This window comes from Rhinoderma darwinii, chromosome 3, assembly GCF_050947455.1.
Source record: "Rhinoderma darwinii isolate aRhiDar2 chromosome 3, aRhiDar2.hap1, whole genome shotgun sequence".
NCBI lineage: Eukaryota > Metazoa > Chordata > Amphibia > Anura > Rhinodermatidae > Rhinoderma > Rhinoderma darwinii.
This window is the reverse complement of record NC_134689.1, coordinates 413606051-413631810: the sequence shown is the minus strand read 5'-3', so window position 1 is coordinate 413631810 and position 25760 is coordinate 413606051. Positions and strand designations below refer to the sequence as shown.

Here is a 25760-nt window from a genome sequence, read left to right as displayed (position 1 = left end):
GTAAGTTCAATACAAAGTAATTATAGACCAGTAAGCTTAACATCCATTGTGGGAAAAACTTTTGAAGAGCTCTTAAAGGGACTCTGTTACCAGTTTATCAGGTCCCTAACTCCTAACTAGTCTAATTGGTGCTTTGCTGCTGATAACTACAGGGTGATTTGTAGTAAAAAAAATGTTTATTATTTGCAAAATTATGAGCATTTTCTAAATATGTAATTTAGCCTTTATTAGACATCTGGGAGGTAACAGCAGCAATTCTCCTGAGGTGGAGCTGACTCTCAGCATCTGATGCTGTCCTATCAGCATGAAGTTGCTTCACACACATTGTGAAACTCAAGCTACAGGGAAGGAGGATCAATTCAAACAGCCATATCTCGGGCTGTGGGCCACCTAAAAAAGCAGATTTGGTGGCATTTGAAAGACTGGATTCTACTCTTTCATATGACACCAAAATCACAGTTCTAGCTGTGACAGAACCGAAGATATCACCTGTTGAAAACACAGTCGGGAATGGACGCAGTGTACTATATGATCACACTGTGTTGCTGGACAGGGAAGGGGGAGAAGTTGTATGCTGATTGGACAGCGTCATACAGAAAACATTAGCTGCCCAGAGTAAAAAGGAGTCATCTCCTATTTGGCTATTAGAGCTACATTAGTATATATAAATAAATGCTCATAACTTTGCAAATAAACGTTTTTAAAAAAAAACAAACAAATCACACTGTAGTTATCAGCATCATAGCGCCTATTAGGCTAGTTAGGAAATTGGGAATTGATAAACTGGTGACAGAGTCCATTTAAGGGACTATATACAGGAGTATGTGACAGAAAATAGTATTATAATTGACAGCAAGCAGAGATTTACTAAGGACAGAAGTTGTCCAACCAACCTGATTTGTTTTTATCAAGAGGAAAATAAAAGTCTGGACAAATGGGATGCTGTAGTTATAGTGATTTATACTCTAAATATTGCTCGCTTTTCAGAGTTGTAAGCCAGGGGCACAGCTGGAACCGCTATTATTAATGTAATTAATCAGTGATAAAGAGGATGGAATTAAAATAACTCTTTCTATAGGTGACAAACTTTAATATGTTTCTGGAAGTTCTCTTCTTAAAATAGAACATTGTGAACAGGACTTGAATCTGTGCAGGGGGACCTCATTGGATTTCAAATCCAACGCCTTAACCACTCGGCCATCACAACTTATGTACCCTGACTGTTAAGACTTCTGGCAACTACACCTAAGGGGCTAGCCAAAAATATGAGATCAGTCTTTTGCTCTGAACTGAGCTGTGTGGTAGGACACCGTGAGAAGAAAAGTGCTTTGGTGCTGTGGCTTAGTTGGTTAAAGCACCTGTCTAGTAAACAGGAGATCCTGAGTTCAAATCTCAGCAGTGCCTTGCTATTTGTTGCTTTAGTTTATTCACTTGTTTATTATTTAAGCTTACATAACTAAAGTATATGATGAATCAAATTCTTTATAGGCAATTAAAAATCTATCGGGTTTTTCATTGGTGACAGAGACCCCATGAATGTCATTGAGTTTTCTATAAGTAGTAAGTTCAATACAAAGTAATTATAGACCAGTAAGCTTAACATCCATTGTGGGAAAAACTTTTGAAGAGCTCTTAAAGGGACTCTGTTACCAGTTTATCAGGTCCCTAACTCCTAACTAGTCTAATTGGTGCTTTGCTGCTGATAACTACAGGGTGATTTGTAGTAAAAAAAATGTTTATTATTTGCAAAATTATGAGCATTTTCTAAATATGTAATTTAGCCTTTATTAGACATCTGGGAGGTAACAGCAGCAATTCTCCTGAGGTGGAGCTGACTCTCAGCATCTGATGCTGTCCTATCAGCATGAAGTTGCTTCACACACATTGTGAAACTCAAGCTACAGGGAAGGAGGATCAATTCAAACAGCCATATCTCGGGCTGTGGGCCACCTAAAAAAGCATATTTGGTGGCATTTGAAAGACTGGATTCTACTCTTTCATATGACACCAAAATCACAGTTCTAGCTGTGACAGAACCGAAGATATCACCTGTTGAAAACACAGTCGGGAATGGACGCAGTGTACTATATGATCACACTGTGTTGCTGGACAGGGAAGGGGGAGAAGTTGTATGCTGATTGGACAGCGTCATACAGAAAACATTAGCTGCCCAGAGTAAAAAGGAGTCATCTCCTATTTGGCTATTAGAGCTACATTAGTATATATAAATAAATGCTCATAACTTTGCAAATAAACGTTTTTTTAAAAAAAACAACAAATCACACTGTAGTTATCAGCATCATAGCGCCTATTAGGCTAGTTAGGAAATTGGGAATTGATAAACTGGTGACAGAGTCCATTTAAGGGACTATATACAGGAGTATGTGACAGAAAATAGTATTATAATTGACAGCAAGCAGAGATTTACTAAGGACAGAAGTTGTCCAACCAACCTGATTTGTTTTTATCAAGAGGAAAATAAAAGTCTGGACAAATGGGATGCTGTAGTTATAGTGATTTATACTCTAAATATTGCTCGCTTTTCAGAGTTGTAAGCCAGGGGCACAGCTGGAACCGCTATTATTAATGTAATTAATCAGTGATAAAGAGGATGGAATTAAAATAACTCTTTCTATAGGTGACAAACTTTAATATGTTTCTGGAAGTTCTCTTCTTAAAATAGAACGTTGTGAACAGGACTTGAATCTGTGCAGGGGGACCTCATTGGATTTCAAATCCAACGCCTTAACCACTCGGCCATCACAACTTATGTACCCTGACTGTTAAGACTTCTGGCAACTACACCTAAGGGGCTAGCCAAAAATATGAGATCAGTCTTTTGCTCTGAACTGAGCTGTGTGGTAGGACACCGTGAGAAGAAAAGTGCTTTGGTGCTGTGGCTTAGTTGGTTAAAGCACCTGTCTAGTAAACAGGAGATCCTGAGTTCAAATCTCAGCAGTGCCTTGCTATTTGTTGCTTTAGTTTATTCACTTGTTTATTATTTAAGCTTACATAACTAAAGTATATGATGAATCAAATTCTTTATAGGCAATTAAAAATCTATCGGGTTTTTCATTGGTGACAGAGACCCCATGAATGTCATTGAGTTTTCTATAAGTAGTAAGTTCAATACAAAGTAATTATAGACCAGTAAGCTTAACATCCATTGTGGGAAAAACTTTTGAAGAGCTCTTAAAGGGACTCTGTTACCAGTTTATCAGGTCCCTAACTCCTAACTAGTCTAATTGGTGCTTTGCTGCTGATAACTACAGGGTGATTTGTAGTAAAAAAAATGTTTATTATTTGCAAAATTATGAGCATTTTCTAAATATGTAATTTAGCCTTTATTAGACATCTGGGAGGTAACAGCAGCAATTCTTCTGAGGTGGAGCTGACTCTCAGCATCTGATGCTGTCCTATCAGCATGAAGTTGCTTCACACACATTGTGAAACTCAAGCTACAGGGAAGGAGGATCAATTCAAACAGCCATATCTCGGGCTGTGGTCCACCTAAAAAAGCAGATTTGGTGGCATTTGAAAGACTGGATTCTACTCTTTCATATGACACCAAAATCACAGTTCTAGCTGTGACAGAACCGAAGATATCACCTGTTGAAAACACAGTCGGGAATGGACGCAGTGTACTATATGATCACACTGTGTTGCTGGACAGGGAAGGGGGAGAAGTTGTATGCTGATTGGACAGCGTCATACAGAAAACATTAGCTGCCCAGAGTAAAAAGGAGTCATCTCCTATTTGGCTATTAGAGCTACATTAGTATATATAAATAAATGCTCATAACTTTGCAAATAAACGTTTTTAAAAAAAAACAAACAAATCACACTGTAGTTATCAGCATCATAGCGCCTATTAGGCTAGTTAGGAAATTGGGAATTGATAAACTGGTGACAGAGTCCATTTAAGGGACTATATACAGGAGTATGTGACAGAAAATAGTATTATAATTGACAGCAAGCAGAGATTTACTAAGGACAGAAGTTGTCCAACCAACCTGATTTGTTTTTATCAAGAGGAAAATAAAAGTCTGGACAAATGGGATGCTGTAGTTATAGTGATTTATACTCTAAATATTGCTCGCTTTTCAGAGTTGTAAGCCAGGGGCACAGCTGGAACCACTATTATTAATGTAATTAATCAGTGATAAAGAGGATGGAATTAAAATAACTCTTTCTATAGGTGACAAACTTTAATATGTTTCTGGAAGTTCTCTTCTTAAAATAGAACGGTGTGAACAGGACTTGAACCTGTGCAGGGAGACCCCATTGGATTTCAAATCCAACGCCTTAACCACTCGGCCATCACAACTTATGTACCCTGACTGTTAAGACTTCTGGCAACTACACCTAAGGGGCTAGCCTAAAATATGAAATCAGTCTTTTGCTCTGAACTGAGCTGAGTGGTAGGACACCGTGAGAAGAAAAGTGCTTTGGTGCTGTGGCTTAGTTGGTTAAAGCGCCTGTCTAGTAAACAGGAGATCCTGAGTTCAAATCTCAGCAGTGCCTTGCTATTTGTTGCTTTAGTTTATTCACTTGTTTATTATTTAAGTTTACATAACTAAAGTTTATGATGAATCAAATTCTTTATAGGCAATTAAAAATCTATCGGGTTTTTCATTGGTGACAGAGACCCCATGAATGTCATTGAGTTTTCTATAAGTAGTAAGTTCAATACAAAGTAATTATAGACCAGTAAGCTTAACATCCATTGTGGGAAAAACTTTTGAAGAGCTCTTAAAGGGACTCTGTTACCAGTTTATCAGGTCCCTAACTCCTAACTAGTCTAATTGGTGCTTTGCTGCTGATAACTACAGGGTGATTTGTAGTAAAAAAAATGTTTATTATTTGCAAAATTATGAGCATTTTCTAAATATGTAATTTAGCCTTTATTAGACATCTGGGAGGTAACAGCAGCAATTCTCCTGAGGTGGAGCTGACTCTCAGCATCTGATGCTGTCCTATCAGCATGAAGTTGCTTCACACACATTGTGAAACTCAAGCTACAGGGAAGGAGGATCAATTCAAACAGCCATATCTCGGGCTGTGGGCCACCTAAAAAAGCAGATTTGGTGGCATTTGAAAGACTGGATTCTACTCTTTCATATGACACCAAAATCACAGTTCTAGCTGTGACAGAACCGAAGATATCACCTGTTGAAAACACAGTCGGGAATGGACGCAGTGTACTATATGATCACACTGTGTTGCTGGACAGGGAAGGGGGAGAAGTTGTATGCTGATTGGACAGCGTCATACAGAAAACATTAGCTGCCCAGAGTAAAAAGGAGTCATCTCCTATTTGGCTATTAGAGCTACATTAGTATATATAAATAAATGCTCATAACTTTGCAAATAAACGTTTTTTTAAAAAAAACAACAAATCACACTGTAGTTATCAGCATCATAGCGCCTATTAGGCTAGTTAGGAAATTGGGAATTGATAAACTGGTGACAGAGTCCATTTAAGGGACTATATACAGGAGTATGTGACAGAAAATAGTATTATAATTGACAGCAAGCAGAGATTTACTAAGGACAGAAGTTGTCCAACCAACCTGATTTGTTTTTATCAAGAGGAAAATAAAAGTCTGGACAAATGGGATGCTGTAGTTATAGTGATTTATACTCTAAATATTGCTCGCTTTTCAGAGTTGTAAGCCAGGGGCACAGCTGGAACCGCTATTATTAATGTAATTAATCAGTGATAAAGAGGATGGAATTAAAATAACTCTTTCTATAGGTGACAAACTTTAATATGTTTCTGGAAGTTCTCTTCTTAAAATAGAACGTTGTGAACAGGACTTGAATCTGTGCAGGGGGACCTCATTGGATTTCAAATCCAACGCCTTAACCACTCGGCCATCACAACTTATGTACCCTGACTGTTAAGACTTCTGGCCAGTACACCTAAGGGGCTAGCCAAAAATATGAGATCAGTCTTTTGCTCTGAACTGAGCTGTGTGGTAGGACACTGTGAGAAGAAAAGTGCTTTGGTGCTGTGGCTTAGTTGGTTAAAGCACCTGTCTAGTAAACAGGAGATCCTGAGTTCAAATCTCAGCAGTGCCTTGCTATTTGTTGCTTTAGTTTATTCACTTGTTTATTATTTAAGCTTACATAACTAAAGTATATGATGAATCAAATTCTTTATAGGCAATTAAAAATCTATCGGGTTTTTCATTGGTGACAGAGACCCCATGAATGTCATTGAGTTTTCTATAAGTAGTAAGTTCAATACAAAGTAATTATAGACCAGTAAGCTTAACATCCATTGTGGGAAAAACTTTTGAAGAGCTCTTAAAGGGACTCTGTTACCAGTTTATCAGGTCCCTAACTCCTAACTAGTCTAATTGGTGCTTTGCTGCTGATAACTACAGGGTGATTTGTAGTAAAAAAAATGTTTATTATTTGCAAAATTATGAGCATTTTCTAAATATGTAATTTAGCCTTTATTAGACATCTGGGAGGTAACAGCAGCAATTCTCCTGAGGTGGAGCTGACTCTCAGCATCTGATGCTGTCCTATCAGCATGAAGTTGCTTCACACACATTGTGAAACTCAAGCTACAGGGAAGGAGGATCAATTCAAACAGCCATATCTCGGGCTGTGGGCCACCTAAAAAAGCAGATTTGGTGGCATTTGAAAGACTGGATTCTACTCTTTCATATGACACCAAAATCACAGTTCTAGCTGTGACAGAACCGAAGATATCACCTGTTGAAAACACAGTCGGGAATGGACGCAGTGTACTATATGATCACACTGTGTTGCTGGACAGGGAAGGGGGAGAAGTTGTATGCTGATTGGACAGCGTCATACAGAAAACATTAGCTGCCCAGAGTAAAAAGGAGTCATCTCCTATTTGGCTATTAGAGCTACATTAGTATATATAAATAAATGCTCATAACTTTGCAAATAAACGTTTTTAAAAAAAAACAAACAAATCACACTGTAGTTATCAGCATCATAGCGCCTATTAGGCTAGTTAGGAAATTGGGAATTGATAAACTGGTGACAGAGTCCATTTAAGGGACTATATACAGGAGTATGTGACAGAAAATAGTATTATAATTGACAGCAAGCAGAGATTTACTAAGGACAGAAGTTGTCCAACCAACCTGATTTGTTTTTATCAAGAGGAAAATAAAAGTCTGGACAAATGGGATGCTGTAGTTATAGTGATTTATACTCTAAATATTGCTCGCTTTTCAGAGTTGTAAGCCAGGGGCACAGCTGGAACCGCTATTATTAATGTAATTAATCAGTGATAAAGAGGATGGAATTAAAATAACTCTTTCTATAGGTGACAAACTTTAATATGTTTCTGGAAGTTCTCTTCTTAAAATAGAACATTGTGAACAGGACTTGAATCTGTGCAGGGGGACCTCATTGGATTTCAAATCCAACGCCTTAACCACTCGGCCATCACAACTTATGTACCCTGACTGTTAAGACTTCTGGCAACTACACCTAAGGGGCTAGCCAAAAATATGAGATCAGTCTTTTGCTCTGAACTGAGCTGTGTGGTAGGACACCGTGAGAAGAAAAGTGCTTTGGTGCTGTGGCTTAGTTGGTTAAAGCACCTGTCTAGTAAACAGGAGATCCTGAGTTCAAATCTCAGCAGTGCCTTGCTATTTGTTGCTTTAGTTTATTCACTTGTTTATTATTTAAGCTTACATAACTAAAGTATATGATGAATCAAATTCTTTATAGGCAATTAAAAATCTATCGGGTTTTTCATTGGTGACAGAGACCCCATGAATGTCATTGAGTTTTCTATAAGTAGTAAGTTCAATACAAAGTAATTATAGACCAGTAAGCTTAACATCCATTGTGGGAAAAACTTTTGAAGAGCTCTTAAAGGGACTCTGTTACCAGTTTATCAGGTCCCTAACTCCTAACTAGTCTAATTGGTGCTTTGCTGCTGATAACTACAGGGTGATTTGTAGTAAAAAAAATGTTTATTATTTGCAAAATTATGAGCATTTTCTAAATATGTAATTTAGCCTTTATTAGACATCTGGGAGGTAACAGCAGCAATTCTCCTGAGGTGGAGCTGACTCTCAGCATCTGATGCTGTCCTATCAGCATGAAGTTGCTTCACACACATTGTGAAACTCAAGCTACAGGGAAGGAGGATCAATTCAAACAGCCATATCTCGGGCTGTGGGCCACCTAAAAAAGCAGATTTGGTGGCATTTGAAAGACTGGATTCTACTCTTTCATATGACACCAAAATCACAGTTCTAGCTGTGACAGAACCGAAGATATCACCTGTTGAAAACACAGTCGGGAATGGACGCAGTGTACTATATGATCACACTGTGTTGCTGGACAGGGAAGGGGGAGAAGTTGTATGCTGATTGGACAGCGTCATACAGAAAACATTAGCTGCCCAGAGTAAAAAGGAGTCATCTCCTATTTGGCTATTAGAGCTACATTAGTATATATAAATAAATGCTCATAACTTTGCAAATAAACGTTTTTTTAAAAAAAACAACAAATCACACTGTAGTTATCAGCATCATAGCGCCTATTAGGCTAGTTAGGAAATTGGGAATTGATAAACTGGTGACAGAGTCCATTTAAGGGACTATATACAGGAGTATGTGACAGAAAATAGTATTATAATTGACAGCAAGCAGAGATTTACTAAGGACAGAAGTTGTCCAACCAACCTGATTTGTTTTTATCAAGAGGAAAATAAAAGTCTGGACAAATGGGATGCTGTAGTTATAGTGATTTATACTCTAAATATTGCTCGCTTTTCAGAGTTGTAAGCCAGGGGCACAGCTGGAACCGCTATTATTAATGTAATTAATCAGTGATAAAGAGGATGGAATTAAAATAACTCTTTCTATAGGTGACAAACTTTAATATGTTTCTGGAAGTTCTCTTCTTAAAATAGAACGTTGTGAACAGGACTTGAATCTGTGCAGGGGGACCTCATTGGATTTCAAATCCAACGCCTTAACCACTCGGCCATCACAACTTATGTACCCTGACTGTTAAGACTTCTGGCCAGTACACCTAAGGGGCTAGCCAAAAATATGAGATCAGTCTTTTGCTCTGAACTGAGCTGTGTGGTAGGACACTGTGAGAAGAAAAGTGCTTTGGTGCTGTGGCTTAGTTGGTTAAAGCACCTGTCTAGTAAACAGGAGATCCTGAGTTCAAATCTCAGCAGTGCCTTGCTATTTGTTGCTTTAGTTTATTCACTTGTTTATTATTTAAGCTTACATAACTAAAGTATATGATGAATCAAATTCTTTATAGGCAATTAAAAATCTATCGGGTTTTTCATTGGTGACAGAGACCCCATGAATGTCATTGAGTTTTCTATAAGTAGTAAGTTCAATACAAAGTAATTATAGACCAGTAAGCTTAACATCCATTGTGGGAAAAACTTTTGAAGAGCTCTTAAAGGGACTCTGTTACCAGTTTATCAGGTCCCTAACTCCTAACTAGTCTAATTGGTGCTTTGCTGCTGATAACTACAGGGTGATTTGTAGTAAAAAAAATGTTTATTATTTGCAAAATTATGAGCATTTTCTAAATATGTAATTTAGCCTTTATTAGACATCTGGGAGGTAACAGCAGCAATTCTCCTGAGGTGGAGCTGACTCTCAGCATCTGATGCTGTCCTATCAGCATGAAGTTGCTTCACACACATTGTGAAACTCAAGCTACAGGGAAGGAGGATCAATTCAAACAGCCATATCTCGGGCTGTGGGCCACCTAAAAAAGCAGATTTGGTGGCATTTGAAAGACTGGATTCTACTCTTTCATATGACACCAAAATCACAGTTCTAGCTGTGACAGAACCGAAGATATCACCTGTTGAAAACACAGTCGGGAATGGACGCAGTGTACTATATGATCACACTGTGTTGCTGGACAGGGAAGGGGGAGAAGTTGTATGCTGATTGGACAGCGTCATACAGAAAACATTAGCTGCCCAGAGTAAAAAGGAGTCATCTCCTATTTGGCTATTAGAGCTACATTAGTATATATAAATAAATGCTCATAACTTTGCAAATAAACGTTTTTAAAAAAAAACAAACAAATCACACTGTAGTTATCAGCATCATAGCGCCTATTAGGCTAGTTAGGAAATTGGGAATTGATAAACTGGTGACAGAGTCCATTTAAGGGACTATATACAGGAGTATGTGACAGAAAATAGTATTATAATTGACAGCAAGCAGAGATTTACTAAGGACAGAAGTTGTCCAACCAACCTGATTTGTTTTTATCAAGAGGAAAATAAAAGTCTGGACAAATGGGATGCTGTAGTTATAGTGATTTATACTCTAAATATTGCTCGCTTTTCAGAGTTGTAAGCCAGGGGCACAGCTGGAACCGCTATTATTAATGTAATTAATCAGTGATAAAGAGGATGGAATTAAAATAACTCTTTCTATAGGTGACAAACTTTAATATGTTTCTGGAAGTTCTCTTCTTAAAATAGAACATTGTGAACAGGACTTGAATCTGTGCAGGGGGACCTCATTGGATTTCAAATCCAACGCCTTAACCACTCGGCCATCACAACTTATGTACCCTGACTGTTAAGACTTCTGGCAACTACACCTAAGGGGCTAGCCAAAAATATGAGATCAGTCTTTTGCTCTGAACTGAGCTGTGTGGTAGGACACCGTGAGAAGAAAAGTGCTTTGGTGCTGTGGCTTAGTTGGTTAAAGCACCTGTCTAGTAAACAGGAGATCCTGAGTTCAAATCTCAGCAGTGCCTTGCTATTTGTTGCTTTAGTTTATTCACTTGTTTATTATTTAAGCTTACATAACTAAAGTATATGATGAATCAAATTCTTTATAGGCAATTAAAAATCTATCGGGTTTTTCATTGGTGACAGAGACCCCATGAATGTCATTGAGTTTTCTATAAGTAGTAAGTTCAATACAAAGTAATTATAGACCAGTAAGCTTAACATCCATTGTGGGAAAAACTTTTGAAGAGCTCTTAAAGGGACTCTGTTACCAGTTTATCAGGTCCCTAACTCCTAACTAGTCTAATTGGTGCTTTGCTGCTGATAACTACAGGGTGATTTGTAGTAAAAAAAATGTTTATTATTTGCAAAATTATGAGCATTTTCTAAATATGTAATTTAGCCTTTATTAGACATCTGGGAGGTAACAGCAGCAATTCTCCTGAGGTGGAGCTGACTCTCAGCATCTGATGCTGTCCTATCAGCATGAAGTTGCTTCACACACATTGTGAAACTCAAGCTACAGGGAAGGAGGATCAATTCAAACAGCCATATCTCGGGCTGTGGGCCACCTAAAAAAGCATATTTGGTGGCATTTGAAAGACTGGATTCTACTCTTTCATATGACACCAAAATCACAGTTCTAGCTGTGACAGAACCGAAGATATCACCTGTTGAAAACACAGTCGGGAATGGACGCAGTGTACTATATGATCACACTGTGTTGCTGGACAGGGAAGGGGGAGAAGTTGTATGCTGATTGGACAGCGTCATACAGAAAACATTAGCTGCCCAGAGTAAAAAGGAGTCATCTCCTATTTGGCTATTAGAGCTACATTAGTATATATAAATAAATGCTCATAACTTTGCAAATAAACGTTTTTTTAAAAAAAACAACAAATCACACTGTAGTTATCAGCATCATAGCGCCTATTAGGCTAGTTAGGAAATTGGGAATTGATAAACTGGTGACAGAGTCCATTTAAGGGACTATATACAGGAGTATGTGACAGAAAATAGTATTATAATTGACAGCAAGCAGAGATTTACTAAGGACAGAAGTTGTCCAACCAACCTGATTTGTTTTTATCAAGAGGAAAATAAAAGTCTGGACAAATGGGATGCTGTAGTTATAGTGATTTATACTCTAAATATTGCTCGCTTTTCAGAGTTGTAAGCCAGGGGCACAGCTGGAACCGCTATTATTAATGTAATTAATCAGTGATAAAGAGGATGGAATTAAAATAACTCTTTCTATAGGTGACAAACTTTAATATGTTTCTGGAAGTTCTCTTCTTAAAATAGAACGTTGTGAACAGGACTTGAATCTGTGCAGGGGGACCTCATTGGATTTCAAATCCAACGCCTTAACCACTCGGCCATCACAACTTATGTACCCTGACTGTTAAGACTTCTGGCAACTACACCTAAGGGGCTAGCCAAAAATATGAGATCAGTCTTTTGCTCTGAACTGAGCTGTGTGGTAGGACACCGTGAGAAGAAAAGTGCTTTGGTGCTGTGGCTTAGTTGGTTAAAGCACCTGTCTAGTAAACAGGAGATCCTGAGTTCAAATCTCAGCAGTGCCTTGCTATTTGTTGCTTTAGTTTATTCACTTGTTTATTATTTAAGCTTACATAACTAAAGTATATGATGAATCAAATTCTTTATAGGCAATTAAAAATCTATCGGGTTTTTCATTGGTGACAGAGACCCCATGAATGTCATTGAGTTTTCTATAAGTAGTAAGTTCAATACAAAGTAATTATAGACCAGTAAGCTTAACATCCATTGTGGGAAAAACTTTTGAAGAGCTCTTAAAGGGACTCTGTTACCAGTTTATCAGGTCCCTAACTCCTAACTAGTCTAATTGGTGCTTTGCTGCTGATAACTACAGGGTGATTTGTAGTAAAAAAAATGTTTATTATTTGCAAAATTATGAGCATTTTCTAAATATGTAATTTAGCCTTTATTAGACATCTGGGAGGTAACAGCAGCAATTCTTCTGAGGTGGAGCTGACTCTCAGCATCTGATGCTGTCCTATCAGCATGAAGTTGCTTCACACACATTGTGAAACTCAAGCTACAGGGAAGGAGGATCAATTCAAACAGCCATATCTCGGGCTGTGGTCCACCTAAAAAAGCAGATTTGGTGGCATTTGAAAGACTGGATTCTACTCTTTCATATGACACCAAAATCACAGTTCTAGCTGTGACAGAACCGAAGATATCACCTGTTGAAAACACAGTCGGGAATGGACGCAGTGTACTATATGATCACACTGTGTTGCTGGACAGGGAAGGGGGAGAAGTTGTATGCTGATTGGACAGCGTCATACAGAAAACATTAGCTGCCCAGAGTAAAAAGGAGTCATCTCCTATTTGGCTATTAGAGCTACATTAGTATATATAAATAAATGCTCATAACTTTGCAAATAAACGTTTTTAAAAAAAAACAAACAAATCACACTGTAGTTATCAGCATCATAGCGCCTATTAGGCTAGTTAGGAAATTGGGAATTGATAAACTGGTGACAGAGTCCATTTAAGGGACTATATACAGGAGTATGTGACAGAAAATAGTATTATAATTGACAGCAAGCAGAGATTTACTAAGGACAGAAGTTGTCCAACCAACCTGATTTGTTTTTATCAAGAGGAAAATAAAAGTCTGGACAAATGGGATGCTGTAGTTATAGTGATTTATACTCTAAATATTGCTCGCTTTTCAGAGTTGTAAGCCAGGGGCACAGCTGGAACCGCTATTATTAATGTAATTAATCAGTGATAAAGAGGATGGAATTAAAATAACTCTTTCTATAGGTGACAAACTTTAATATGTTTCTGGAAGTTCTCTTCTTAAAATAGAACGGTGTGAACAGGACTTGAACCTGTGCAGGGAGACCCCATTGGATTTCAAATCCAACGCCTTAACCACTCGGCCATCACAACTTATGTACCCTGACTGTTAAGACTTCTGGCAACTACACCTAAGGGGCTAGCCTAAAATATGAAATCAGTCTTTTGCTCTGAACTGAGCTGAGTGGTAGGACACCGTGAGAAGAAAAGTGCTTTGGTGCTGTGGCTTAGTTGGTTAAAGCGCCTGTCTAGTAAACAGGAGATCCTGAGTTCAAATCTCAGCAGTGCCTTGCTATTTGTTGCTTTAGTTTATTCACTTGTTTATTATTTAAGTTTACATAACTAAAGTTTATGATGAATCAAATTCTTTATAGGCAATTAAAAATCTATCGGGTTTTTCATTGGTGACAGAGACCCCATGAATGTCATTGAGTTTTCTATAAGTAGTAAGTTCAATACAAAGTAATTATAGACCAGTAAGCTTAACATCCATTGTGGGAAAAACTTTTGAAGAGCTCTTAAAGGGACTCTGTTACCAGTTTATCAGGTCCCTAACTCCTAACTAGTCTAATTGGTGCTTTGCTGCTGATAACTACAGGGTGATTTGTAGTAAAAAAAATGTTTATTATTTGCAAAATTATGAGCATTTTCTAAATATGTAATTTAGCCTTTATTAGACATCTGGGAGGTAACAGCAGCAATTCTCCTGAGGTGGAGCTGACTCTCAGCATCTGATGCTGTCCTATCAGCATGAAGTTGCTTCACACACATTGTGAAACTCAAGCTACAGGGAAGGAGGATCAATTCAAACAGCCATATCTCGGGCTGTGGGCCACCTAAAAAAGCAGATTTGGTGGCATTTGAAAGACTGGATTCTACTCTTTCATATGACACCAAAATCACAGTTCTAGCTGTGACAGAACCGAAGATATCACCTGTTGAAAACACAGTCGGGAATGGACGCAGTGTACTATATGATCACACTGTGTTGCTGGACAGGGAAGGGGGAGAAGTTGTATGCTGATTGGACAGCGTCATACAGAAAACATTAGCTGCCCAGAGTAAAAAGGAGTCATCTCCTATTTGGCTATTAGAGCTACATTAGTATATATAAATAAATGCTCATAACTTTGCAAATAAACGTTTTTTTAAAAAAAACAACAAATCACACTGTAGTTATCAGCATCATAGCGCCTATTAGGCTAGTTAGGAAATTGGGAATTGATAAACTGGTGACAGAGTCCATTTAAGGGACTATATACAGGAGTATGTGACAGAAAATAGTATTATAATTGACAGCAAGCAGAGATTTACTAAGGACAGAAGTTGTCCAACCAACCTGATTTGTTTTTATCAAGAGGAAAATAAAAGTCTGGACAAATGGGATGCTGTAGTTATAGTGATTTATACTCTAAATATTGCTCGCTTTTCAGAGTTGTAAGCCAGGGGCACAGCTGGAACCGCTATTATTAATGTAATTAATCAGTGATAAAGAGGATGGAATTAAAATAACTCTTTCTATAGGTGACAAACTTTAATATGTTTCTGGAAGTTCTCTTCTTAAAATAGAACGTTGTGAACAGGACTTGAATCTGTGCAGGGGGACCTCATTGGATTTCAAATCCAACGCCTTAACCACTCGGCCATCACAACTTATGTACCCTGACTGTTAAGACTTCTGGCAACTACACCTAAGGGGCTAGCCTAAAATATGAAATCAGTCTTTTGCTCTGAACTGAGCTGAGTGGTAGGACACCGTGAGAAGAAAAGTGCTTTGGTGCTGTGGCTTAGTTGGTTAAAGCGCCTGTCTAGTAAACAGGAGATCCTGAGTTCAAATCTCAGCAGTGCCTTGCTATTTGTTGCTTTAGTTTATTCACTTGTTTATTATTTAAGTTTACATAACTAAAGTTTATGATGAATCAAATTCTTTATAGGCAATTAAAAATCTATCGGGTTTTTCATTGGTGACAGAGACCCCATGAATGTCATTGAGTTTTCTATAAGTAGTAAGTTCAATACAAAGTAATTATAGACCAGTAAGCTTAACATCCATTGTGGGAAAAACTTTTGAAGAGCTCTTAAAGGGACTCTGTTACCAGTTTATCAGGTCCCTAACTCCTAACTAGTCTAATTGGTGCTTTGCTGCTGATAACTACAGGGTGATTTGTAGTAAAAAAAATGTTTATTATTTGCAAAATTATGAGCATTTTCTAAATATGTAATTTAGCCTTTATTAGACATCTGGGAGGTAACAGCAGCAATTCTCCTGAGGTGGAGCTGACTCTCAGCATCTGATGCTGTCCTATCAGCATGAAGTTGCTTCACACACATTGTGAAACTCAAGCTACAGGGAAGGAGGATCAATTCAAACAGCCATATCTCGGGCTGTGGGCCACCTAAAAAAGCAGATTTGGTGGCATTTGAAAGACTGGATTCTACTCTTTCATATGACACCAAAATCACAGTTCTAGCTGTGACAGAACCGAAGATATCACCTGTTGAAAACACAGTCGGGAATGGACGCAGTGTACTATATGATCACACTGTGTTGCTGGACAGGGAAGGGGGAGAAGTTGTATGCTGATTGGACAGCGTCATACAGAAAACATTAGCTGCCCAGAGTAAAAAGGAGTCATCTCCTATTTGGCTATTAGAGCTACATTAGTATATATAAATAAATGCTCATAACTTTGCAAATAAACGTTTTTTTAAAAAAAACAACAAATCACACTGTAGTTATCAGCATCATAGCGCCTATTAGGCTAGTTAGGAAATTGGGAATTGATAAACTGGTGACAGAGTCCATTTAAGGGACTATATACAGGAGTATGTGACAGAAAATAGTATTATAATTGACAGCAAGCAGAGATTTACTAAGGACAGAAGTTGTCCAACCAACCTGATTTGTTTTTATCAAGAGGAAAATAAAAGTCTGGACAAATGGGATGCTGTAGTTATAGTGATTTATACTCTAAATATTGCTCGCTTTTCAGAGTTGTAAGCCAGGGGCACAGCTGGAACCGCTATTATTAATGTAATTAATCAGTGATAAAGAGGATGGAATTAAAATAACTCTTTCTATAGGTGACAAACTTTAATATGTTTCTGGAAGTTCTCTTCTTAAAATAGAACGTTGTGAACAGGACTTGAATCTGTGCAGGGGGACCTCATTGGATTTCAAATCCAACGCCTTAACCACTCGGCCATCACAACTTATGTACCTTGACTGTTAAGACTTCTGGCAACTACACCTAAGGGGCTAGCCTAAAATATGAAATCAGTCTTTTGCTCTGAACTGAGCTGAGTGGTAGGACACCGTGAGAAGAAAAGTGCTTTGGTGCTGTGGCTTAGTTGGTTAAAGCGCCTGTCTAGTAAACAGGAGATCCTGAGTTCAAATCTCAGCAGTGCCTTGCTATTTGTTGCTTTAGTTTATTCACTTGTTTATTATTTAAGTTTACATAACTAAAGTTTATGATGAATCAAATTCTTTATAGGCAATTAAAAATCTATCGGGTTTTTCATTGGTGACAGAGACCCCATGAATGTCATTGAGTTTTCTATAAGTAGTAAGTTCAATACAAAGTAATTATAGACCAGTAAGCTTAACATCCATTGTGGGAAAAACTTTTGAAGAGCTCTTAAAGGGACTCTGTTACCAGTTTATCAGGTCCCTAACTCCTAACTAGTCTAATTGGTGCTTTGCTGCTGATAACTACAGGGTGATTTGTAGTAAAAAAAATGTTTATTATTTGCAAAATTATGAGCATTTTCTAAATATGTAATTTAGCCTTTATTAGACATCTGGGAGGTAACAGCAGCAATTCTCCTGAGGTGGAGCTGACTCTCAGCATCTGATGCTGTCCTATCAGCATGAAGTTGCTTCACACACATTGTGAAACTCAAGCTACAGGGAAGGAGGATCAATTCAAACAGCCATATCTCGGGCTGTGGGCCACCTAAAAAAGCAGATTTGGTGGCATTTGAAAGACTGGATTCTACTCTTTCATATGACACCAAAATCACAGTTCTAGCTGTGACAGAACCGAAGATATCACCTGTTGAAAACACAGTCGGGAATGGACGCAGTGTACTATATGATCACACTGTGTTGCTGGACAGGGAAGGGGGAGAAGTTGTATGCTGATTGGACAGCGTCATACAGAAAACATTAGCTGCCCAGAGTAAAAAGGAGTCATCTCCTATTTGGCTATTAGAGCTACATTAGTATATATAAATAAATGCTCATAACTTTGCAAATAAACGTTTTTTTAAAAAAAACAACAAATCACACTGTAGTTATCAGCATCATAGCGCCTATTAGGCTAGTTAGGAAATTGGGAATTGATAAACTGGTGACAGAGTCCATTTAAGGGACTATATACAGGAGTATGTGACAGAAAATAGTATTATAATTGACAGCAAGCAGAGATTTACTAAGGACAGAAGTTGTCCAACCAACCTGATTTGTTTTTATCAAGAGGAAAATAAAAGTCTGGACAAATGGGATGCTGTAGTTATAGTGATTTATACTCTAAATATTGCTCGCTTTTCAGAGTTGTAAGCCAGGGGCACAGCTGGAACCGCTATTATTAATGTAATTAATCAGTGATAAAGAGGATGGAATTAAAATAACTCTTTCTATAGGTGACAAACTTTAATATGTTTCTGGAAGTTCTCTTCTTAAAATAGAACGTTGTGAACAGGACTTGAATCTGTGCAGGGGGACCTCATTGGATTTCAAATCCAACGCCTTAACCACTCGGCCATCACAACTTATGTACCCTGACTGTTAAGACTTCTGGCAACTACACCTAAGGGGCTAGCCAAAAATATGAGATCAGTCTTTTGCTCTGAACTGAGCTGTGTGGTAGGACACCGTGAGAAGAAAAGTGCTTTGGTGCTGTGGCTTAGTTGGTTAAAGCACCTGTCTAGTAAACAGGAGATCCTGAGTTCAAATCTCAGCAGTGCCTTGCTATTTGTTGCTTTAGTTTATTCACTTGTTTATTATTTAAGCTTACATAACTAAAGTATATGATGAATCAAATTCTTTATAGGCAATTAAAAATCTATCGGGTTTTTCATTGGTGACAGAGACCCCATGAATGTCATTGAGTTTTCTATAAGTAGTAAGTTCAATACAAAGTAATTATAGACCAGTAAGCTTAACATCCATTGTGGGAAAAACTTTTGAAGAGCTCTTAAAGGGACTCTGTTACCAGTTTATCAGGTCCCTAACTCCTAACTAGTCTAATTGGTGCTTTGCTGCTGATAACTACAGGGTGATTTGTAGTAAAAAAAATGTTTATTATTTGCAAAATTATGAGCATTTTCTAAATATGTAATTTAGCCTTTATTAGACATCTGGGAGGTAACAGCAGCAATTCTCCTGAGGTGGAGCTGACTCTCAGCATCTGATGCTGTCCTATCAGCATGAAGTTGCTTCACACACATTGTGAAACTCAAGCTACAGGGAAGGAGGATCAATTCAAACAGCCATATCTCGGGCTGTGGGCCACCTAAAAAAGCAGATTTGGTGGCATTTGAAAGACTGGATTCTACTCTTTCATATGACACCAAAATCACAGTTCTAGCTGTGACAGAACCGAAGATATCACCTGTTGAAAACACAGTCGGGAATGGACGCAGTGTACTATATGATCACACTGTGTTGCTGGACAGGGAAGGGGGAGAAGTTGTATGCTGATTGGACAGCGTCATACAGAAAACATTAGCTGCCCAGAGTAAAAAGGAGTCATCTCCTATTTGGCTATTAGAGCTACATTAGTATATATAAATAAATGCTCATAACTTTGCAAATAAACGTTTTTTTAAAAAAAACAACAAATCACACTGTAGTTATCAGCATCATAGCGCCTATTAGGCTAGTTAGGAAATTGGGAATTGATAAACTGGTGACAGAGTCCATTTAAGGGACTATATACAGGAGTATGTGACAGAAAATAGTATTATAATTGACAGCAAGCAGAGATTTACTAAGGACAGAAGTTGTCCAACCAACCTGATTTGTTTTTATCAAGAGGAAAATAAAAGTCTGGACAAATGGGATGCTGTAGTTATAGTGATTTATACTCTAAATATTGCTCGCTTTTCAGAGTTGTAAGCCAGGGGCACAGCTGGAACCGCTATTATTAATGTAATTAATCAGTGATAAAGAGGATGGAATTAAAATAACTCTTTCTATAGGTGACAAACTTTAATATGTTTCTGGAAGTTCTCTTCTTAAAATAGAACGTTGTGAACAGGACTTGAATCTGTGCAGGGGGACCTCATTGGATTTCAAATCCAACGCCTTAACCACTCGGCCATCACAACTTATGTACCCTGACTGTTAAGACTTCTGGCAACTACACCTAAGGGGCTAGCCAAAAATATGAGATCAGTCTTTTGCTCTGAACTGAGCTGTGTGGTAGGACACCGTGAGAAGAAAAGTGCTTTGGTGCTGTGGCTTAGTTGGTTAAAGCACCTGTCTAGTAAACAGGAGATCCTGAGTTCAAATCTCAGCAGTGCCTTGCTATTTGTTGCTTTAGTTTATTCACTTGTTTATTATTTAAGCTTACATAACTAAAGTATATGATGAATCAAATTCTTTATAGGCAATTAAAAATCTATCGGGTTTTTCATTGGTGACAGAGACCCCATGAATGTCATTGAGTTTTCTATAAGTAGTAAGTTCAATACAAAGTAATTATAGACCAGTAAGCTTAACATCCATTGTGGGAAAAACTTTTGAAGAGCTCTTAAAGGGACTCTGTTACCAGTTTATCAGGTCCCTAACTCCTAACTAGTCTAATTGGTGCTTTGCTGCTGATAACTACAGGGTGATTTGTAGTAAAAAAAATGTTTATTATTTGCAAAATTATGAGCATTTTCTAAATATGTAATTTAGCCTTTATTAGACATCTGGGAGGTAACAGCAGCAATTCTCCTGAGGTGGAGCTGACTCTCAGCATCTGATGCTGTCCTATCAGCATGAAGTTGCTTCACACACATTGTGAAACTCAAGCTACAGGGAAGGAGGATCAATTCAAACAGCCATATCTCGGGCTGTGGGCCACCTAAAAAAGCAGATTTGGTGGCATTTGAAAGACTGGATTCTACTCTTTCATATGACACCAAAATCACAGTTCTAGCTGTGACAGAACCGAAGATATCACCTGTTGAAAACACAGTCGGGAATGGACGCAGTGTACTATATGATCACACTGTGTTGCTGGACAGGGAAGGGGGAGAAGTTGTATGCTGATTGGACAGCGTCATACAGAAAACATTAGCTGCCCAGAGTAAAAAGGAGTCATCTCCTATTTGGCTATTAGAGCTACATTAGTATATATAAATAAATGCTCATAACTTTGCAAATAAACGTTTTTTTAAAAAAAACAACAAATCACACTGTAGTTATCAGCATCATAGCGCCTATTAGGCTAGTTAGGAAATTGGGAATTGATAAACTGGTGACAGAGTCCATTTAAGGGACTATATACAGGAGTATGTGACAGAAAATAGTATTATAATTGACAGCAAGCAGAGATTTACTAAGGACAGAAGTTGTCCAACCAACCTGATTTGTTTTTATCAAGAGGAAAATAAAAGTCTGGACAAATGGGATGCTGTAGTTATAGTGATTTATACTCTAAATATTGCTCGCTTTTCAGAGTTGTAAGCCAGGGGCACAGCTGGAACCGCTATTATTAATGTAATTAATCAGTGATAAAGAGGATGGAATTAAAATAACTCTTTCTATAGGTGACAAACTTTAATATGTTTCTGGAAGTTCTCTTCTTAAAATAGAACGTTGTGAACAGGACTTGAATCTGTGCAGGGGGACCTCATTGGATTTCAAATCCAACGCCTTAACCACTCGGCCATCACAACTTATGTACCCTGACTGTTAAGACTTCTGGCAACTACACCTAAGGGGCTAGCCAAAAATATGAGATCAGTCTTTTGCTCTGAACTGAGCTGTGTGGTAGGACACCGTGAGAAGAAAAGTGCTTTGGTGCTGTGGCTTAGTTGGTTAAAGCACCTGTCTAGTAAACAGGAGATCCTGAGTTCAAATCTCAGCAGTGCCTTGCTATTTGTTGCTTTAGTTTATTCACTTGTTTATTATTTAAGCTTACATAACTAAAGTATATGATGAATCAAATTCTTTATAGGCAATTAAAAATCTATCGGGTTTTTCATTGGTGACAGAGACCCCATGAATGTCATTGAGTTTTCTATAAGTAGTAAGTTCAATACAAAGTAATTATAGACCAGTAAGCTTAACATCCATTGTGGGAAAAACTTTTGAAGAGCTCTTAAAGGGACTCTGTTACCAGTTTATCAGGTCCCTAACTCCTAACTAGTCTAATTGGTGCTTTGCTGCTGATAACTACAGGGTGATTTGTAGTAAAAAAAATGTTTATTATTTGCAAAATTATGAGCATTTTCTAAATATGTAATTTAGCCTTTATTAGACATCTGGGAGGTAACAGCAGCAATTCTCCTGAGGTGGAGCTGACTCTCAGCATCTGATGCTGTCCTATCAGCATGAAGTTGCTTCACACACATTGTGAAACTCAAGCTACAGGGAAGGAGGATCAATTCAAACAGCCATATCTCGGGCTGTGGGCCACCTAAAAAAGCAGATTTGGTGGCATTTGAAAGACTGGATTCTACTCTTTCATATGACACCAAAATCACAGTTCTAGCTGTGACAGAACCGAAGATATCACCTGTTGAAAACACAGTCGGGAATGGACGCAGTGTACTATATGATCACACTGTGTTGCTGGACAGGGAAGGGGGAGAAGTTGTATGCTGATTGGACAGCGTCATACAGAAAACATTAGCTGCCCAGAGTAAAAAGGAGTCATCTCCTATTTGGCTATTAGAGCTACATTAGTATATATAAATAAATGCTCATAACTTTGCAAATAAACGTTTTTTTAAAAAAAACAACAAATCACACTGTAGTTATCAGCATCATAGCGCCTATTAGGCTAGTTAGGAAATTGGGAATTGATAAACTGGTGACAGAGTCCATTTAAGGGACTATATACAGGAGTATGTGACAGAAAATAGTATTATAATTGACAGCAAGCAGAGATTTACTAAGGACAGAAGTTGTCCAACCAACCTGATTTGTTTTTATCAAGAGGAAAATAAAAGTCTGGACAAATGGGATGCTGTAGTTATAGTGATTTATACTCTAAATATTGCTCGCTTTTCAGAGTTGTAAGCCAGGGGCACAGCTGGAACCGCTATTATTAATGTAATTAATCAGTGATAAAGAGGATGGAATTAAAATAACTCTTTCTATAGGTGACAAACTTTAATATGTTTCTGGAAGTTCTCTTCTTAAAATAGAACGTTGTGAACAGGACTTGAATCTGTGCAGGGGGACCTCATTGGATTTCAAATCCAACGCCTTAACCACTCGGCCATCACAACTTATGTACCCTGACTGTTAAGACTTCTGGCAACTACACCTAAGGGGCTAGCCAAAAATATGAGATCAGTCTTTTGCTCTGAACTGAGCTGTGTGGTAGGACACCGTGAGAAGAAAAGTGCTTTGGTGCTGTGGCTTAGTTGGTTAAAGCACCTGTCTAGTAAACAGGAGATCCTGAGTTCAAATCTCAGCAGTGCCTTGCTATTTGTTGCTTTAGTTTATTCACTTGTTTATTATTTAAGCTTACATAACTAAAGTATATGATGAATCAAATTCTTTATAGGCAATTAAAAATCTATCGGGTTTTTCATTGGTGACAGAGACCCCATGAATGTCATTGAGTTTTCTATAAGTAGTAAGTTCAATACAAAGTAATTATAGACCAGTAAGCTTAACATCCATTGTGGGAAAAACTTTTGAAGAGCTCTTAAAGGGACTCTGTTACCAGTTTATCAGGTCCCTAACTCCTAACTAGTCTAATTGGTGCTTTGCTGCTGATAACTACAGGGTGATTTGTAGTAAAAAAAATGTTTATTATTTGCAAAATTATGAGCATTTTCTAAATATGTAATTTAGCCTTTATTAGACATCTGGGAGGTAACAGCAGCAATTCTCCTGAGGTGGAGCTGACTCTCAGCATCTGATGCTGTCCTATCAGCATGAAGTTGCTTCACACACATTGTGAAACTCAAGCTACAGGGAAGGAGGATCAATTCAAACAGCCATATCTCGGGCTGTGGGCCACCTAAAAAAGCAGATTTGGTGGCATTTGAAAGACTGGATTCTACTCTTTCATATGACACCAAAATCACAGTTCTAGCTGTGACAGAACCGAAGATATCACCTGTTGAAAACACAGTCGGGAATGGACGCAGTGTACTATATGATCACACTGTGTTGCTGGACAGGGAAGGGGGAGAAGTTGTATGCTGATTGGACAGCGTCATACAGAAAACATTAGCTGCCCAGAGTAAAAAGGAGTCATCTCCTATTTGGCTATTAGAGCTACATTAGTATATATAAATAAATGCTCATAACTTTGCAAATAAACGTTTTTTTTAAAAAAACAACAAATCACACTGTAGTTATCAGCATCATAGCGCCTATTAGGCTAGTTAGGAAATTGGGAATTGATAAACTGGTGACAGAGTCCATTTAAGGGACTATATACAGGAGTATGTGACAGAAAATAGTATTATAATTGACAGCAAGCAGAGATTTACTAAGGACAGAAGTTGTCCAACCAACCTGATTTGTTTTTATCAAGAGGAAAATAAAAGTCTGGACAAATGGGATGCTGTAGTTATAGTGATTTATACTCTAAATATTGCTCGCTTTTCAGAGTTGTAAGCCAGGGGCACAGCTGGAACCACTATTATTAATGTAATTAATCAGTGATAAAGAGGATGGAATTAAAATAACTCTTTCTATAGGTGACAAACTTTAATATGTTTCTGGAAGTTCTCTTCTTAAAATAGAACGTTGTGAACAGGACTTGAATCTGTGCAGGGGGACCTCATTGGATTTCAAATCCAACGCCTTAACCACTCGGCCATCACAACTTATGTACCCTGACTGTTAAGACTTCTGGCAACTACACCTAAGGGGCTAGCCAAAAATATGAGATCAGTCTTTTGCTCTGAACTGAGCTGTGTGGTAGGACACCGTGAGAAGAAAAGTGCTTTGGTGCTGTGGCTTAGTTGGTTAAAGCACCTGTCTAGTAAACAGGAGATCCTGAGTTCAAATCTCAGCAGTGCCTTGCTATTTGTTGCTTTAGTTTATTCACTTGTTTATTATTTAAGCTTACATAACTAAAGTATATGATGAATCAAATTCTTTATAGGCAATTAAAAATCTATCGGGTTTTTCATTGGTGACAGAGACCCCATGAATGTCATTGAGTTTTCTATAAGTAGTAAGTTCAATACAAAGTAATTATAGACCAGTAAGCTTAACATCCATTGTGGGAAAAACTTTTGAAGAGCTCTTAAAGGGACTCTGTTACCAGTTTATCAGGTCCCTAACTCCTAACTAGTCTAATTGGTGCTTTGCTGCTGATAACTACAGGGTGATTTGTAGTAAAAAAAAATGTTTATTATTTGCAAAATTATGAGCATTTTCTATATATGTAATTTAGCCTTTATTAGACATCTGGGAGGTAAAAGCAGCAATTCTCCTGAGGTGGAGCTGACTCTCAGCATCTGATGCTGTCCTATCAGCATGAAGTTGCTTCACACACATTGTGAAACTCAAGCTACAGGGAAGGAGGATCAATTCAAACAGCCATATCTCGGGCTGTGGGCCACCTAAAAAAGCAGATTTGGTGGCATTTGAAAGACTGGATTCTACTCTTTCATATGACACCAAAATCACAGTTCTAGCTGTGACAGAACCGAAGATATCACCTGTTGAAAACACAGTCGGGAATGGACGCAGTGTACTATATGATCACACTGTGTTGCTGGACAGGGAAGGGGGAGAAGTTGTATGCTGATTGGACAGCGTCATACAGAAAACATTAGCTGCCCAGAGTAAAAAGGAGTCATCTCCTATTTGGCTATTAGAGCTACATTAGTATATATAAATAAATGCTCATAACTTTGCAAATAAACGTTTTTAAAAAAAAAAAAACAAATCACACTGTAGTTATCAGCATCATAGCGCCTATTAGGCTAGTTAGGAAATTGGGAATTGATATACTGGTGACAGAGTCCA

At 37.9% G+C, this 25760-nt stretch overlaps 16 non-coding genes across 16 annotated transcripts; all 16 read left to right on the top strand.

Moving 5' to 3' along the window:
* The first annotated feature begins 1330 nt into the window (after positions 1-1330).
* TRNAT-AGU (transfer RNA threonine (anticodon AGU)) lies at positions 1331-1404 on the top strand. Its single transcript has one exon. It is a non-coding gene; the product is annotated as a tRNA-Thr (tRNA).
* Positions 1405-2890: 1486 nt separating this feature from the next.
* On the top strand, positions 2891-2964 carry TRNAT-AGU (transfer RNA threonine (anticodon AGU)). The gene has a single exon. It is a non-coding gene; the product is annotated as a tRNA-Thr (tRNA).
* A 1486-nt stretch (positions 2965-4450) lies between these two features.
* TRNAT-AGU (transfer RNA threonine (anticodon AGU)) lies at positions 4451-4524 on the top strand. The gene has a single exon. It is a non-coding gene; the product is annotated as a tRNA-Thr (tRNA).
* Positions 4525-6010: 1486 nt separating this feature from the next.
* Positions 6011-6084, top strand: TRNAT-AGU (transfer RNA threonine (anticodon AGU)). The gene has a single exon. It is a non-coding gene; the product is annotated as a tRNA-Thr (tRNA).
* Positions 6085-7570: 1486 nt separating this feature from the next.
* TRNAT-AGU (transfer RNA threonine (anticodon AGU)) lies at positions 7571-7644 on the top strand. The gene has a single exon. It is a non-coding gene; the product is annotated as a tRNA-Thr (tRNA).
* A 1486-nt stretch (positions 7645-9130) lies between these two features.
* Positions 9131-9204, top strand: TRNAT-AGU (transfer RNA threonine (anticodon AGU)). The gene has a single exon. It is a non-coding gene; the product is annotated as a tRNA-Thr (tRNA).
* A 1486-nt stretch (positions 9205-10690) lies between these two features.
* Positions 10691-10764, top strand: TRNAT-AGU (transfer RNA threonine (anticodon AGU)). Its single transcript has one exon. It is a non-coding gene; the product is annotated as a tRNA-Thr (tRNA).
* A 1486-nt stretch (positions 10765-12250) lies between these two features.
* TRNAT-AGU (transfer RNA threonine (anticodon AGU)) lies at positions 12251-12324 on the top strand. The gene has a single exon. It is a non-coding gene; the product is annotated as a tRNA-Thr (tRNA).
* Positions 12325-13810: 1486 nt separating this feature from the next.
* TRNAT-AGU (transfer RNA threonine (anticodon AGU)) lies at positions 13811-13884 on the top strand. The gene has a single exon. It is a non-coding gene; the product is annotated as a tRNA-Thr (tRNA).
* A 1486-nt stretch (positions 13885-15370) lies between these two features.
* TRNAT-AGU (transfer RNA threonine (anticodon AGU)) lies at positions 15371-15444 on the top strand. Its single transcript has one exon. It is a non-coding gene; the product is annotated as a tRNA-Thr (tRNA).
* A 1486-nt stretch (positions 15445-16930) lies between these two features.
* TRNAT-AGU (transfer RNA threonine (anticodon AGU)) lies at positions 16931-17004 on the top strand. The gene has a single exon. It is a non-coding gene; the product is annotated as a tRNA-Thr (tRNA).
* A 1486-nt stretch (positions 17005-18490) lies between these two features.
* TRNAT-AGU (transfer RNA threonine (anticodon AGU)) lies at positions 18491-18564 on the top strand. Its single transcript has one exon. It is a non-coding gene; the product is annotated as a tRNA-Thr (tRNA).
* A 1486-nt stretch (positions 18565-20050) lies between these two features.
* TRNAT-AGU (transfer RNA threonine (anticodon AGU)) lies at positions 20051-20124 on the top strand. The gene has a single exon. It is a non-coding gene; the product is annotated as a tRNA-Thr (tRNA).
* A 1486-nt stretch (positions 20125-21610) lies between these two features.
* On the top strand, positions 21611-21684 carry TRNAT-AGU (transfer RNA threonine (anticodon AGU)). Its single transcript has one exon. It is a non-coding gene; the product is annotated as a tRNA-Thr (tRNA).
* A 1486-nt stretch (positions 21685-23170) lies between these two features.
* Positions 23171-23244, top strand: TRNAT-AGU (transfer RNA threonine (anticodon AGU)). Its single transcript has one exon. It is a non-coding gene; the product is annotated as a tRNA-Thr (tRNA).
* Positions 23245-24730: 1486 nt separating this feature from the next.
* TRNAT-AGU (transfer RNA threonine (anticodon AGU)) lies at positions 24731-24804 on the top strand. The gene has a single exon. It is a non-coding gene; the product is annotated as a tRNA-Thr (tRNA).
* The last annotated feature ends 956 nt before the right edge of the window (positions 24805-25760 follow it).